The sequence below is a fragment of the Trachurus trachurus genome (assembly GCF_905171665.1).
Source record: "Trachurus trachurus genome assembly, chromosome: 6".
In the NCBI taxonomy this organism is placed as follows: domain Eukaryota; kingdom Metazoa; phylum Chordata; class Actinopteri; order Carangiformes; family Carangidae; genus Trachurus; species Trachurus trachurus.
This window is the reverse complement of record NC_139897.1, coordinates 857234-872763: the sequence shown is the minus strand read 5'-3', so window position 1 is coordinate 872763 and position 15530 is coordinate 857234. Positions and strand designations below refer to the sequence as shown.

Here is a 15530-nt window from a genome sequence, read left to right as displayed (position 1 = left end):
CAATGAAACTTTACACAATGGAAGTAGACATTAAAAGTAAAATTTTTTGTATCACAAGTTTCTTGGAAAATGAATTTGAATATGCAAATGATCAATACACTAATGGAATATGCCCAAAATACTTATGGTCAAGAAGCCATAAAACCGCAAGCAGCAAAAACAGGGGCCAAATAACTTAGTTCTTAGTCCCGCTCATATGTTGTTGAACATAACAGCATATTTAATATAACATCACACACAGTCGTTGAAACGACTTTGATGAATTCTGACTTTCTTCTAAAGTGTTCTCTGCAAACTGGGAGGAAAGTCGTTAGGTAAGGCTTGTTCGCTAATAAAAAAAAAAGAATTTAGAAAGCAACTGGAGATAAGACTGTGCAATTAATTCTAAAGGTCAATATAGGTCTTTTAAGTGTGGCAAGTGACATGTGTGTATGCATAAGTCAAGTGTGGCAAGTGACAGCACTCAGTGCATAGGTGAACTTATTGAATGGACATGAATGTGTTAGTTATTTGGCCCCTGTTGCTGCTTGCGGTTTTATGGCTTCTTGACCATAAGTCAATTAGTGTTGAGCTCATTTGCATATTCAAATTCATTTTCCAAGAAACTTGTAATACAAAAAATGTTACTTTTAATGTCTACTTCCATTGTGTAAAGTTTCATTGTGGTAGGAGTAAAGGAAAAAAAAGAAGCCTATTTGGGTGTATTTTGGGCATATTTGATTAGTGTAAGGCTCATTTGCATATTCAAATTCATTTTCAAAGAAACTTGTAGTACAAAAAATGTTACATTTCATGGATACTTTCATCATGTAAAGTTTCATTGTGATAGGAGTAAAGGGAAAAAATAGCCCCATTGGGGTGTATTGTTGTCGGCACCATAGACTTTATACAGTAAATAATGATGCAAATTAAACATATTTCCCCAACTAGGATTTCTTAGGACTTTTAGTATGTTGTTCTGGACACCTCATAGAAATGATGGATGGTGAAAAACCTTCTGTGACAATTAGTCTGTCGTAAAACGCTATTTTGCCTGGACTATATAGGGATCGTGGCGATGGGCCAATTTGCCAAAATGTTGAACTATCCCTTTAACTTAAATCCACGCTGCTGGTCCTGTTGTAGTTGTGTGAAAACGTTGGGGCTGTGTTGTGGTTTGGATGGAGAGAAACGTCTGGAAACTATGAAATAGACCTCTATAATTGCTCCAGGCCTTATCAGTCACAACTACCATTAATAAATGCAACACAACATATACCAAGTGTTACTCATCTTGTCATCTTTTCTAGAAGTTGTCATGTAGATGAATTCTTAATTTTAATGCTACAGCTGCTTCTCTCTTCCTTGTCTGTATCATTTACTGCAACCATCCAACTGCAGAGTAGACAATCTGCTTCCTGTGGATGTTTGTGTGAAATGTGGGATTGAAAACAGCCAGGAAAGAGTGTAAATGATTTGAAATGTTTTAAATGAAAAAGTAGTCTGGACTCAGCTTTAGTCCTGTTTACCTCTTACAGTACTTGACATTACTTCCATCATACAGTACCTTGTTTGTGTTAGTGTGGAATGGATGTTATGACTATGAGCTCTAGAGAGGTGGAGGTGGTTTTGAGGAGACAGGTGGTGTGAGAGATGGACACAGCGTGGGTGAGGATGAAGAAGAGGAGAAGAAGGGAAATCTCATTCCCCTCCTGCTGCCACAAACATGCACTTCAAAGATGGCTTCTGACGACTCCAGGCTCCCTCAGCTGTTGTGTTGTGGTTCGCTAATGAAACTAATGAAAAGTAATGAAATGTTAATCAGGAATGGCAGCCGAGCAGTTCTGCTTCTTTTTTTTTTAACTCGTAGCTGTCTGTAATGTCACTGCCCGGCATTAAACGAAGCTGCCGTCCACCCGTCCACCCATCCGGCTGTGGATAGCGTGCGATACGTCAATGGGGCGCGTTGTTGTTGTTTGTGCTTGTGGCTGCAGCGTTTGCCAGCAGTAATGAACAGCCAGGATGACGCGCCCCTTGCAGCATCGATCTCACACTCCCACACAGACGGTGGAGGGAAATTGGTCCTGGTGGGGAAGCGAAGGAGGTGCACACATGCCTACACCTTCTGTAGACACATATGGGAGCAGGGATCAGCACACATGTACATACTGAGAGAGGAACAGGGGGGCCATGTGTGTGTCCAATGTGTGTGTGTGTGTGTGTGTGTGTGTGTGGCAGGGTGTGTTTATTGACGTCTGTCGATGCTCGCTGGACCGTGGATGATCTTCTTATTGGTGGCGGTATGGTGCATATAGAGCAGAGGAGCCGCTCCGTGGGCCTTTCCCCCTCTTTTCCTGCAGAAAACACTTGGATCTCTTCCACCTCCCGTCATGTCCTCAGCTGGTGCTCTCTGCAGTTGGAGGCCTGCCCCATACATACTGTATCAAACCAGGCTGTAGAGTTTCCTCTCCTGCTTCATTACCACATGAATGCTTGCCATATACTTGTATGACTATTGTTGGCAAGTCACTCAAAGTCACTGGCTCGTTCACGGCGAGCTAACAATAGCAAAAAGGAGGAGGGACACCAGTTTCAGATGGTTTATTGTGGCTTTCTGTTTACATTGTGTTCACCAAGTTAAAGGGATAGTTCAACATTTTGCCAAATTCGCCTATTGTCATAATCCCTATAGTCATAGCAGTAGGTTTATTACCTTTAATTATCGGTGCATGTTGTTTTGAGATCGGCGGGGCAGAGACGCAAGCTGCTCAGCAAACACAATTGAGGTGAATGGTACAGGTCTCCTGTCCCTCATCAAACTCATCAAATACACAATCCAACAACTCCAAAATGCTCTCGTGGATCTCAAAAACTCAAAAAATTACCAAAATGTTGAACTATCCCTTTAAGTCATGAAACCTGTGAACACAACAACATTGATATAATACAGTCTCAGAGTTAGATCATCAAACATGCTGTGTACAAGCCAATGGATTTAACTTCGGCTCCACCACAGTGGAAATATCATCATAATTCCATATTGCAGGGAAGCTGCTCAAGACAACAAAGTGCAAGCAGACAATACAAACTAAAGTAAAGGAACCTCAGGGAACAGTGCAGTCAAACAGAAATAATGTGGATAACAAATACATTATTCTTCTTGACAAGTGTATTCACTTTTTACTTCTTCTGAGTGTGTGATGACGAAAAACTCTGGTTAATTGCAACTAGTGTTTTCATTGTGAAGCTCTGGCCTCAGTTTCTAGGACCTGTGAATGTGAGCGTGTTATATTCACCAAAGTAATTACTGAGATGTTAGCACAGCGGTGTTACTCCAGATTGAAACAACAGGACGACAAACACAAGCACTCAGTCCATCATATACTGTAAGTGATAAACAGACCTCAGGTCAGACAAACTTATGTAGAAGAGAAAATGAAGTGAGGCAGTAAAAGTATAGCCTAAAGTGTCTGATAGAAACATCTGTTACTGACAGATGGCTTTACTGGTTGAGCTTTAACCCACTGTACTTTCTGGTCTTGTGGATTCACAGTTTGCCTCAGCTGGGAGGGATTATTATTTACATATTTGCTTGTTTACAGCCTGTCTGATCATCTGGCCTCTGCTGCTTTTATTATTGGACCTATTTTCAGTATTTTGCTACTTATTTGGCTGTTTGTCTGTAAATCTATAATTGAGTACTTTTGTATTAAAAAGTCAGGTCAGGAGATGTTGAGTACAATACTTCCTTGACTCATACTGACTAACCTGGTCCCAGACTTCTGAATCACCTCTTACATTTCAGCTTTGTTGAACTCCTATTAGATCTGCTACTGGACAAACAGCCAGTCGGTGGATGGGAGTGAAGTTGGGGAATCTAGCTACCTATATGTTCAAGAGAAATCACAACAGAAAATGGTGACACAGAGATCAGCTCAACTGTGGGAGTTGTGGCAAGTCTATGTACCACATACATCAGCATATTTATTTGCGCAGTATAAAAACAGTAAGTTAGCAGCTTTTAGCTTCCTCGGCTAGGGATCAGCTGTTATCAGCTTGGGACCCAAGCGGCTGAGCTACAAAATTAAAAGTCATAATAAAGTGCAGTTTTCCTTTGACTGTAGATGACTGAGAATTATTTAGTCCTGCTGTTGCATTATATTAAGCAGATTATCTTTTTAAAGTGATTGCGCACATGTATCAGCAGAAATCCAGGATTTTGAGATTGCTTTCTTCAAATTTAAAACTGGTATAATCGTCCGGCTGCTCGTTTCATGTCCCGTCAGCCGTCATATCTGCTGCATTCCCAGATCTAAGCAATGGACTCGGTGAACGCAGTGTTAACGACGGCCAAAAACTACAAAAATGAGAGCCAAATTGAATCAAAGGCAGAGTGATCCTCCAATAACGTGCAACACAGAAACAGCATTAATGCTGTATGGGTCAGAGAGGAAGAGGCTGCCGCTGCTCCGGCTTCTGTTAAGTTGAACTGTTTCGATTTGTGTCAGTGAGGGACTTTGAGTTAAAAAGAAATACGATACACGACACTACAGGTCCTTAACCTCGGGGATGGTCTGCTGCCTGTGTGTGGTAAATCTCTCCCATTCTACTCTTCCTTTGTTTTTTTGTTTTTTTTACTGCGCTCTCTCTGCCTCTCTCTCTCCCTCTGTCCTTTTCTTTTTCTCTCCATCATCCTCTCTGTTGTCCGTGAGCATGTTAACACTCCAGCCCTGTCAGTGAGCCTCCTGGCACCATGGAAACCAGTCACACCATTCTCTATCAGCGTGTCTTTGTGGATACGTGTGTGTGTGTGTGTGTGTGTGTGTGTGTGTGTGTGTGTGTGTGTGTGTGTGTGTGTGTGTGTGTGTGTGTGTGTGTGTGTGTGTGTGTGTGTGTGTGTGTGTGTGTGTGTGTGTGTGTGTGTGTGTGTGTGTGTGTGTGTGTGTGTGTGTGTGAGACTGGGCGGGATCACGGTCTTGTTTGGTTTCAAAAAGCTGAGGAGAGGTCGCGGCCGTGCCTATAGGCCTCATGCTGTAATTCATGTAAATTCCCTTAAGACCCCGACCGCTTTGTTTTCCTCATTGTCCAACACAACCTGAATGTGACGCCGCAGATTGATGCAAACTTTTGATTGATGCAAACATTTGATTGATGCAAACTTTTGATTGATGACGGTGTGAAATTCCTTCACGTTGCATCTTCGATAGTGAACGTGATACCTCAAGTTATCGCGATAGCGTCGCCATGTGATACGTTTGACACCAGACTCCTCTGTCTCGCTGTGCCGCGAAGAGTTCAGCCAGAGTTGGCGAGGAGAAAATTGACACACGGACAAGGACAAAGTGGAAAGTGGAGCGAGTGCCAGAGGACAGTGCCGTCCTGTCTTATCAAGGCATTGTCATGGTTTATTAGTGGAATTACTGATGTGATGTGACCTCCAAAACAATAACTGTTGAGAGAACTCAAACAAACAAGCGTTGAAAATCACTTGTAGGAATGCGTTTGCAGCGATCTTAAGAGGACTAAATCATCCATACTTGTCCTTTCAGTGTGTCTCTGACAGTGGTGAAGTGCCCCCCTCACCCCCCCACTCTGCCTCGATAGCCTTGTGAACCCAGCCCCTTATTCTCTTCCCGGGGCCAATCATATTTCACTTCCATTCACTTTTCTGAATAGGAAACTCAAAAGGGAGTCCTCACCACGAACACCCACTGATAGGCGAATGCATGGACACACACTCACACAGACATAGAAACACACAACTGCACACACACATGCACGTCTAGTTAGGAGGGCTTGGTCTAGACCACAGCGTGAACTTTGTTCTGCTAAAAGTTGCCATTGAAATATGCAGTTGCTATTGAAATATCGTTCTTCCATTGGTGTGGTGACAAAGAGCGGGGAGGCTTGCCGCTCCTGTCTCAGTGTGAGTCTGAAGGAGCAATGGGTCGGCGGGGATCGCCCAGTGTCTCTGCTCAACGGAGTCAGTGTGCAGAAATAATGCCCATTAAACTTGGTCAATCACGCCCCTCACTCAATGAATTATGTCCCTTTCACTCATTTCATACCATAATCCATACACCTCGCCGCCATCCATCATCTCTGAAAGATTTCTGCCACGATGAATGCTTTTTATTTATGAAACATTTTTTTAATTAATGGCTTCTCATGCGGTGACGTTAGATGCTGAGGGAGCTTAATGTGCTGAGTTATGTTTACATAGAAATCAATCGACTGAGGGAGTTTTCATTAGCGAATTAAGGTGGAAGTTCCAGCGCAGAGGCTTCAGGTCTGGTCTCGACCACCAATGTGGCTCTGATGGTTCCACCGCGCTACGTGGGTGGACATTATAGAGTCTCAGCGCCATGCAACAATGAGCATGTTGTGAAGCTATTGAGCACGTCCTCTTGGTGCAGACAGAAGTCATATGCCTTTGTGGGATTATTGAGTGGTTATTTGCCTGGAAGCAGTACCACACACCAGTGGAAACTAAATAAATAAAAGTTCCAAAACAACAAGTCCTGTCCTGTTTTGGCTGCTGTACAGTAGGATTGTGAACACAGATGTCTTATCAGGGAATGAAAAGTAAATGAACTGGTTCAGCAGTGCAGTGTTTTCCTGGGACTGATACATTATGGATTATGACATTATTATATCGTTAACAACAGACGCATGGGCGTGTCGGCAGCATTGCGTTGTTGTAGCTGATCAAGTCGGAGCTAGTTCTAACCACACACTGTTTGTTTGACAGTTGGGTTCAGTGGTTCCCAACCTAAGGTTTGGGGCCCTCAGAAGGGTCACTTATCTGCGGACTCGTTCGATGATTGATGAGGGAGAAGATAAACAAACCCATACTTATTCATTTTTCTTCCTTTATTCCTTTAATTGTAAAAAAAAAAAAAAGAAAGAGGGAAATACGTTTTTGATGTAACTGAAACATGTAATGGAAATACTCGGTGTGAAAGAACTCAAATTTGTTGTTTTACAGTACAACAGTGTATTTAGTTACATTCCAGCAGTGTAACTGAGCATGGCCGAGGTGTAAAATAATGTTTTTGTGTTTTTCGGATACTGGAGTCTAAAATCATTGTTCTCTGTGATGGACAATGTTCTTTGAGACAGATTATGTTACATTTTCTGTGCTTTTGTGGTGAGAGGTCCATTATTTAGGGCCGAGCCCAGAGAATAGTGACTCTTTCAAACCTTTGTTGTCCTCTGCAACCATAGCTAACGGACACCAAAAGACCTTTTTCACATCTATTCTTTTAAAATGGGCGGCAATAATACCGGCGAGGAGTCGGCAATAAATACGCTTCCCCTCACCGAGTCAACTAGATTAGATTGCATGGGGACATCTGTTGAGTGTAGGTGAGCACTTTCTCTGGCTTCTCACTGTATGGGAAAGGAAGTCCTCAGGATGTGCCTCCAGGCTTTTTCCCTTTTTTTATTTGTGCTGCTGTGCTGCCTCTGCTGCACCTCCGCCCTCTTTTGAACATCCAGAGAGCTGCATTGACTGGAGCACAATCAGTGCAGCTGACAGTTATTGTGGTGTACACTGGGCTCCATTTGATTTAACCCACAATTATAGTGTCAATTTTGCTTTTATGCTCTGCCAAATTCATATTGCAAAGGATGTTATGCTCTGTCATCGCTTCATCCTGCCGACAGTTGCGTCTGATGCAAAACAAATAACTTTTTGAATATTTAATGTTCATGTGCAAACATGTTTAAAAAAAAAAAAAGAGAAAGAAATAAAGAAAAAAAAAGAAAAACCCACCCGGTAACTTTGTGGATTCTGGTTGCTGTCCATGTGATACCAGGAAATGTTTAACCCCTATTGTGGAGAGACAAAAGGTTGTTTTAATCCCACTGTGAGAGGGGAGGGAGGGTCAGGGGAGGGACGTGGGAGGAGGGGCTGTGGGTGTGTTGCAGGGGGGAGGGAGGGAGGGAGGGGGAGTGGGGGGTTGATTTTGTGAGGGAATCGACTCCTCTCTCTTTACTGTCACTCAGTCACAGCAGACACATCGAGGAATACGCAGCCACCGGGATTAAGACAAACTGACCTATACTCTGAAGCAGCGGACTCACACACTGAGGGGATTTATTCTCACTGACACGTGCACAGATAAAGGTGATGTATACTCCACTTTGTTCACGGGGATCATGAGGCGTATAATCACCTGTGGTGTGGAAAGTAAAGCCCGGGATGCTCCTGGAGATCAGCAGGTGATGGTGATGGTGCAGGTGGATTTCTCTAACTCCTAAAATAATGAAACCTCCTGGATGCTTCTGAGCCACTTCAAAAACATCACAGGTTTTACTGTTGTTAGAGTCATTGACCGCTCATCAAACATAACAACCCGTTGATTATAGGCTAAACAATGGTGATGCAGTTGTTGATGAGTATATAAGTAAATTGATCCAAAAACTATTCTGATATTTAATTTTTCACCAAATGTAAGCTTTTCAGTTTAGATATTTTCTACTTAACTTTAATGTTTTTAGGTTAGGCTGCTGTTGTTTCGTATATTTATTTATTAATGTATGTTTTTCACTGTTTAACATCGATTGATAGATAAATAACTTTAGGAAATAGAATCTGCAGATTGACTGGTGAGGTATAATCATCACTCGATCTTAAGATCCTCACAATTTCTCCTAAATGGCAAATCCATGTGATTTTGACTGGCTCTGTCTGTGAAGGTGTCGGTGAAGGTGTGAGGATGTTCCTTGCAGTGTGGTTCAAAATTTCCTGAGCAGACTTTTTTTCTCAAGTGAGACATTAAGCTTTGCTATGAACATTTTCATGGATAGTTTGTACTTTTCCAGCACTTGCAACATCAACATATCATCTTTACTCTGCTGTTTATTCTGCTGAATCGCAGCTTGTCTTGAGTTTAATGGCTGATCTCTGTCTCTGCGAGCCACGTCCCCTTATGTAAATTCATCATATGGAGGGAAAAAAAAAGTGTTGCGGCTCTAATTATTTCTCCCGTCTTTGGTGGTAATGATGCTTCATCGGGAAAGCGGTATCGTCCACAGCCACGCTCTGCCTCTCATTAGCAAAGAGTCTAAAATTAAACCCACAGGCTGAGCCCCCTTCCCCGGTCTGATGACACACACATAACACACACACACAGGTGGGCACACACATCAAAACAACAGAGCCTGGAGGAGAAAACCAACAGACTGTCATTACAGAAACATGTGACACCTCACTACCTGCTATCATCCGCAGTGAGCAGTGCTTATTCAGCCTGTGGACATCTTACTTTACTCAACATGGAAGCACGTGTCACATTTGCATGATGTGACAAACAGAAACATATATTATGTCCTTGGAGGCTGCTGCGTTACAATTAAGTGACTTCAAGTGTTTTTCAGTGTATGGCTCACAAATGAAAAGACATGTTTGTGTTTATTTAGCATATTCATAGTATTAAAGGGACAACGAGTAGTTTCTCCATCGGCAGAACAAAAAATTCTGCGACAATAAAAAAGTCTCATATTAATGTGGATGAATCTACGTTACCCACACTTGTTAATGGCTCCATTTTCGATAAATATATCGTTTTGTCTCTATCTTTATTTTGTTATTATTAGTGGTGGTGGAAATCCAAAACTCCTCGTCCCTTTAAATGTTTATACATTAAATTTATTTTGATGTTCAGCTTGTTTGGTAAAAACAACCAAGCCAAGAATCCTCATTAGTAATGCAATTTTAATTTATTTTTTACAGTAAACATATAGCTTTTTACAGCTTGTTCTATTGCTGTTACTTTTTTGGCGCAACAAGCTGTAAACACAAATATGAACCATATATCTACAACAAACACACATACAAACATGGAGCTGTATTAGCACTTCATTTGGGGCCTTGTTCACCTGATAAATTTTAATGTGTCTTTTAGCTCTGTTTGGGTCTCCACCAACTCCTGATTGAAACATCAAGTGCTTAAGCTGCTAACTGCTACACCGCTACATTCACCAGCTAGCTGCCCATTTTGTAATTGGCAGGCAATGCACAATAGGTTTGTCAGAGCCTTTCCACATATGGTTTACAACAGTGAAACAGTAAAACGAAAACAAAAGCGCTAAAAGATGCTAAAAACTGAACAGGGTAACAAGGTTGTCTGTGAGTTTATCCTTATCACACAGTCGTGATGTTACTGATTTATTGTACCTAAAATTATTGATAAGAGCAGCTTTATGTTTCAAGATCATCGTGTCAGATTATTTGCCTTTGGCTCTTTTGTTTGTGGTGAAAAGCTGCTGTACGTCCATCAAAGATTCAGCTGTCTTTTCTGTTGAGCAGCACTCGTGGCACGAGAGAGCTCCCTGAGGTATTGAGGGCACCGTGGGTCTCTCGCTGTGAGGCGTTTTGTACTTCTGCTCACTGCCGACTGCCGGCATCCCATCTCCGGCTATTTTCAGTCTTGGCCCTCCGTTCCTATGCTTATCACCATGGCAGCAGATCTGGACGGAGCTCAGCCCCGACTCTGTGGTGTCTAAGGGCAGAGGTGGGGCTGGTGGGATGTCTGGCTCAATGTCATGGGGTGAGGCTGCGTTTGATGGGATCAGCCTTCTGCCCATTCACACAGGATGTGGAAAAGGTCATTTTGTTGTGTTTTATTCATAGATCTTGGCCGTAATCAGCTGTTTCGCAGCTATCTAGTAAGTGCACAGTGAGGCAGAAATTATATAAGGTTGAACTGCAAGAGCTGAACAAGATGATAGCTGTGCTGTCTGTGCTCAGGTAAGGTGTCAGCAGTAATATAATGCGATGCTGTATTTCAGTGGTTTTTCAAATCTGGGTCAGGTTCCTTTTCGAATTCAGAGGTGTGTGAACATCAGATTTGGTTGTAACAGTGTGTAAGAGGTAATAAGCTACTGAAGATACAGGTGTCAAGGTTTTTCAAATCTGTGAATTAGAATAGCTTGACGTAAATAGCGTAGATTTAGCTAGAAATAACCTGAATCATAGGTGATAATAGACTCAACAAAAAAACCCAAAAAGAACAAAAACATGTGATTGTGTGAAACAAAATTAATGCCAACCAATAGTTCACAATTGTGCCTGTGTAGTGACAGCTGTGTTCATATTTAACTGAATGGAAACAGTGGCCCCTCTCAATGGGGTTTCCACACTATTATTTACAGCAGCAGACTGAAGTCGATAGGCCTTGGCTAGAAATAAATTGGATTGGCTTCTTCAATCATTTTGTCCATCACTGCCGATTGGTGTGTCTGTGTTGGTTGTGACAGCGTCTGAGGAGAGGGGGTTAGTTTGGCTATTAAACAAAGAAGAGCTGAACAAAACAGGAAAGAAAAAGAACAAATGAAAAGAGAAAAGAACAGCTGAGGAAAGTCACATGAAACATATTTTTTTTATCGCCCCAAAAAATGTTGGGAGATGAATCTCAAAAATCATTTTCCCAATTGAAAACACTGCATATAAACTGTGTGCGGCTGTCTGCGGGGGGGCTCTCCACCTTAAAGCTGAGAAACTCTGCGATGAAAGAGAAGGGAGGAGATTAGAAGAGAGGACCGGGTTGCAAGAAAACAAAGAGTCGAGCAAAACAAAGACATTTGGCAGTTAAAGACGTAGGCAGGAGGAGGAAAGGTGATGTGAGGAGAGGAGGATGTGATTAGAGAGGAGGGGATTAAAGAAGAGGGTGTGACAGATCAGAACAGGGCAGCTATCCAACACATTTACATGATCAGAGCCAGGAGTTGTCACCAGTTGTCATTTGAAATTAGATAAAATATGTCAATATGAATACGCGTGACTCGAGTAAAGGGGGAAAAAAGTAAAAGAGGGTGTTCTTTGGTGCCAGGGTAGTAGGTTAGTAGGCTATAAACCTTTAATTTGACATGCCTGACTGTGGTTGATAGCATAGCCCACATCTACATCGGCTTTTGATCTTAAGGATGAAGAGTGTGAGGGAGTAGAGGATGATGAGGATGAGAGGACGTGGTTGGAGAGAAAGGAGAGAAAAGACAAAGACAGAATAGTGTAGGACGTCTCAGTCTTTTCTGGCTCGTGGTTTCAGTCCCAGATTCTCCTGATTGGTGCAAAGATGTGTCTCGTTCATCGTGTTCAAGAAGCATTTTTGAGACAAAAACAAGCATCTTTCACTTTCTGAGATCTTTATGGAGCGTCCTCATCTTAATGTGAAAATGTCTTAAACAGGTAGGAAAGAACAGGAGGGTAATAAAGAGAAGGGAGCTGGTGTGAGATGATGATGAGAGGAGATAAAAACAAGAGGGCAGGGCAGTTTATCTCAGACTTTAATGTCGCCATATTATTTAAAGTTGTCATGTGAGAGAACAGAGAGGGAAATCACAATGCAACTTTGAAGCGATGTCAAGACAAACAGCTGTTGAAATGTAGCGTGACTTTCTGCATATTTTCACCGCTCACACAGGGTTCTGACCTTAATGCTGGAAAAATTTGGAGATAGGAGAGAAGAAAGGAGATGAAATGAGAGAGGAGAGAAGAGGAGAAAAGGGGATTGGTCATGGCAGGTTAGAAAGCAGGAGATAAGACAGAACGAGTGAGGAGAGAGGAGGGAAATGAAGATGACTGAAGATCAGAGGAAAGACAAAAGAGGAGACGAGGTGAAAGGGAAGAGGGTGAGAGCAGAGGACAGGAGCGAGGATGGCTGCAGGTAGAAGGAGAGGAGGACAGAGAAGAGAGATAAAGGAAGAGATAAAGGAGATAAGACAAGACAAGAGGAGAGACATAGGAGGAGACATGTCTCTCTCACCAGTTTTCAGCCACAGGCTTTAGTGTCTATCAGTTTGGATTACACACTCCTGCCTCTGAAAATCCTTGTCCACACTCTGGTTTACACAGCTTGGGTGTTTGCTTTCTTTTCACCACCAAGACTTGTCACTGTTGGAAGTGTTTAAAGTGTATTTCCCACAGAACCAACACACTCACAGATGATGATTACGCTTTAGAGAGAGAGAAAGGAATCCCTGCTTCCCCGACGCTGGTCTTTTGATGAGAAGAAGAGGTTTAATGTGGGAGCGTCCTGGTGCTGAGGCAGCCAACCTGTGGTGTGGCTGTGGCAGAGCAGGAGACCTCCTGTATGAAGAGGATTTCAGCAGCTTATAATAAACCCAAACACAGAGCAGTGGGCCCATTGTGTAGTTAAATTGATGCACTGGATGTCGGAAAAAAAAAAAAAAATGCATCGCTTTGCAAAACTTTCTCCCCAGAAACCTTATTAAGAACCACTGGATTTTCCTATCTTGGTTTTTAAAGTCCTGGTGGTTGCCACAAAGGGAGAGGAGGGAAAATCTAAATTATGAATACTAAAATTTGTTATTCCATTTTTTGTTTAACCAGACTGAAGACAGCCACAGAGGAAGAAGCAACAAGGCGAGCAGCCAGGGAGGAGGAGGAACGAGGGCTTTCTCTGGTAAGATAGAAACATTTCTGCTCCAGCCTGGTTGTCTGATTCCTTTTCCCCCAACTCTCTTCAGATCATCTCCACCAGCAACACGATTTTTTTTTCCAAAACAGTATGAACTTCCGGGCCTTTCAGAATCAAACAAGGAATTTTCCTCCCGTAGGATGTGAACGCACACAAGTGTCAGTCTGTTTGCCATGCTTGGCAAGTCTCTCCAGTCCAAATATCTTCATCTGTGATACAGCCAGAGTGTGAATGTATTAATATTAACACTCTCTGCAGACCTCCAAAGTCCCTCAACAACAACCGAACCTTTCCTGCCGCTGCGACTTCTTTTCTCCTCCGATCTCCATTGTGGCGTCTCTACTTTTGTTCCGACTGGAAGGCAAAGGTCACCGCTTGCTTGACTGGCATTTGTTCCTCTGGCAAAGTGTGTTTTTGTGTCGGCATCCATTCTGGCAGCCAGCTTTTGGCAGGGAATGAAAAACAGAACACTGTACGCTGGTGTCCAACTATCTGTTTGATGCGTATGGTTGTCAAGGTAACACACTCTCTCTCTCGCCTTGCCCACTGCTGTGACAGTGGGCGTCAATACTCAGAAATCACAAAACGGCACTCAGAGCCTAAACTGTGCCTAGTGCCGCTCTTATTGACACATAATGTGTCGTAATGGAGCCTCGCACAGATAGAAAAGTTCCCCTAATGGCAGTTTGGACAATTAAGAGCTGAAGTAGGTCTCCCTTGTCTCCATGTGCATTAGAGCCCAGAGAATTGACTCGCAGCTCATTTTGAAAATGACCCTCTGTAACCTCTAGTTCATCCCCTCATTCTGCGGGGCTGAGTGTGTGTCTGTGATTCAGCGGGGAGTTGATCTAATGCCCCGTGAGTGGAGGTGACACGGTGTGATGTGTGTCCACCGCCCAGCCGAGTGTGAAGAAAGGATCCCACCTCGCCGTGCTGCACGCCGGGCCGGGCCGGGGAGGCTGCTCTCACAGCAGAGAGGAGAGTTAAGGGACTCTGACGGCTCGGAGCTCATCTGCCTCTGCTGTCGGCGCTACGCTTGTTTTATTTTAGGCGATACGGAGGGGGGGGGGATTTCTCTCTTTCTCTCCCTCTCATTCTTTCTATCTCACTCTCAGTTCATCCATTTGTGTGCCTGCTTCAATCTTTCGCTTTCGCCTGTGCCCATCTGTCAATCTTGTTTGCCTCATTCTTCCTGTTTCTCTCTTGTCATAGCCGTGCCGTGGCAGTGAGTGTGGGTTGTTGTTGTGAATGTGTGCGCCTGTCCGCCAGAGAGAGGCTGAGTCCACAGTTTTCAATGGGCCCGAGTCATAGAGGGCCACACTTAGGAGCTGCAGACCGCATTGGTGGTTTGAAACACACTGAGGCGTGAAGCGTCCATTGTGAGCAGCAGCATTCAGGTCCCAGGCCCTTCAATAGAAGCTCTGCAGAGGTTTCTGTTTACCTCCACACTGCTGTCTTTGACTGGTTTCTCTCACGTGGCCGTCAGGGAGTGTGCTATTATTGTTTGTGTGTTTTGATGCTTGGTGGGGGAGGATGAAAAAAAATATAGAGTATCACCCAATCTGAGCTCTGCCTCTCCAGAAATAGTTCTATACGTGTGACTGTAAATCTCTGAGACGGAATTACATAATGTGATCTTTTCTTATACAGTGCAGTCACCGAGTATTTATGAATGGAAGCATTTTCTCTCTCTTTGACTCCATTCTGGCACCCTGAAGTGAAAACTATGAGGTTAAAGGGATAGTTCAACATTTTGGCAAATTGGCCCATTGCCATAATCGCTATAGTCATAGCAGTAGGTTCGTTACCTTTAATTGTCGGTGCAAGCTATTTTTAGAACGGTGGAGCAGAGCGGCAGGCTGCTCAGAGCTATGCTATGGAGGCTAAGGGAATTTCTTGGTTTCCCTCATCAAACTCATCAAATACACAATCCAACAACTCCAAAATGCTGTCGTGGACAAGTTGTGAGCTGCACAATCACCACGCTATGAGATAATAATAGAACGTTACGAGACAGAGCTGTTTTAGAGGTAAATTCATGCAAAACCGCTGATGCGCGTTGCGTTCAGGGACAGTTTTTCAGCAAGCAGTCTCTGTATTTACCTC

At 43.2% G+C, this 15530-nt stretch overlaps 1 protein-coding gene across 1 annotated transcript in view; it reads left to right on the top strand.

The window, feature by feature from the left end:
* Positions 1 to 15530, top strand: part of LOC310987838 (neuronal cell adhesion molecule-like) — a 91678-nt gene that overhangs the window by 27961 nt on the left and 48187 nt on the right. The window contains exon 2 of the mRNA XM_083974292.1: positions 13337 to 13409. The gene's annotated coding sequence lies outside the window, so the exon portion shown is untranslated. The remainder of the gene's footprint in view (positions 1 to 13336; positions 13410 to 15530) is intronic.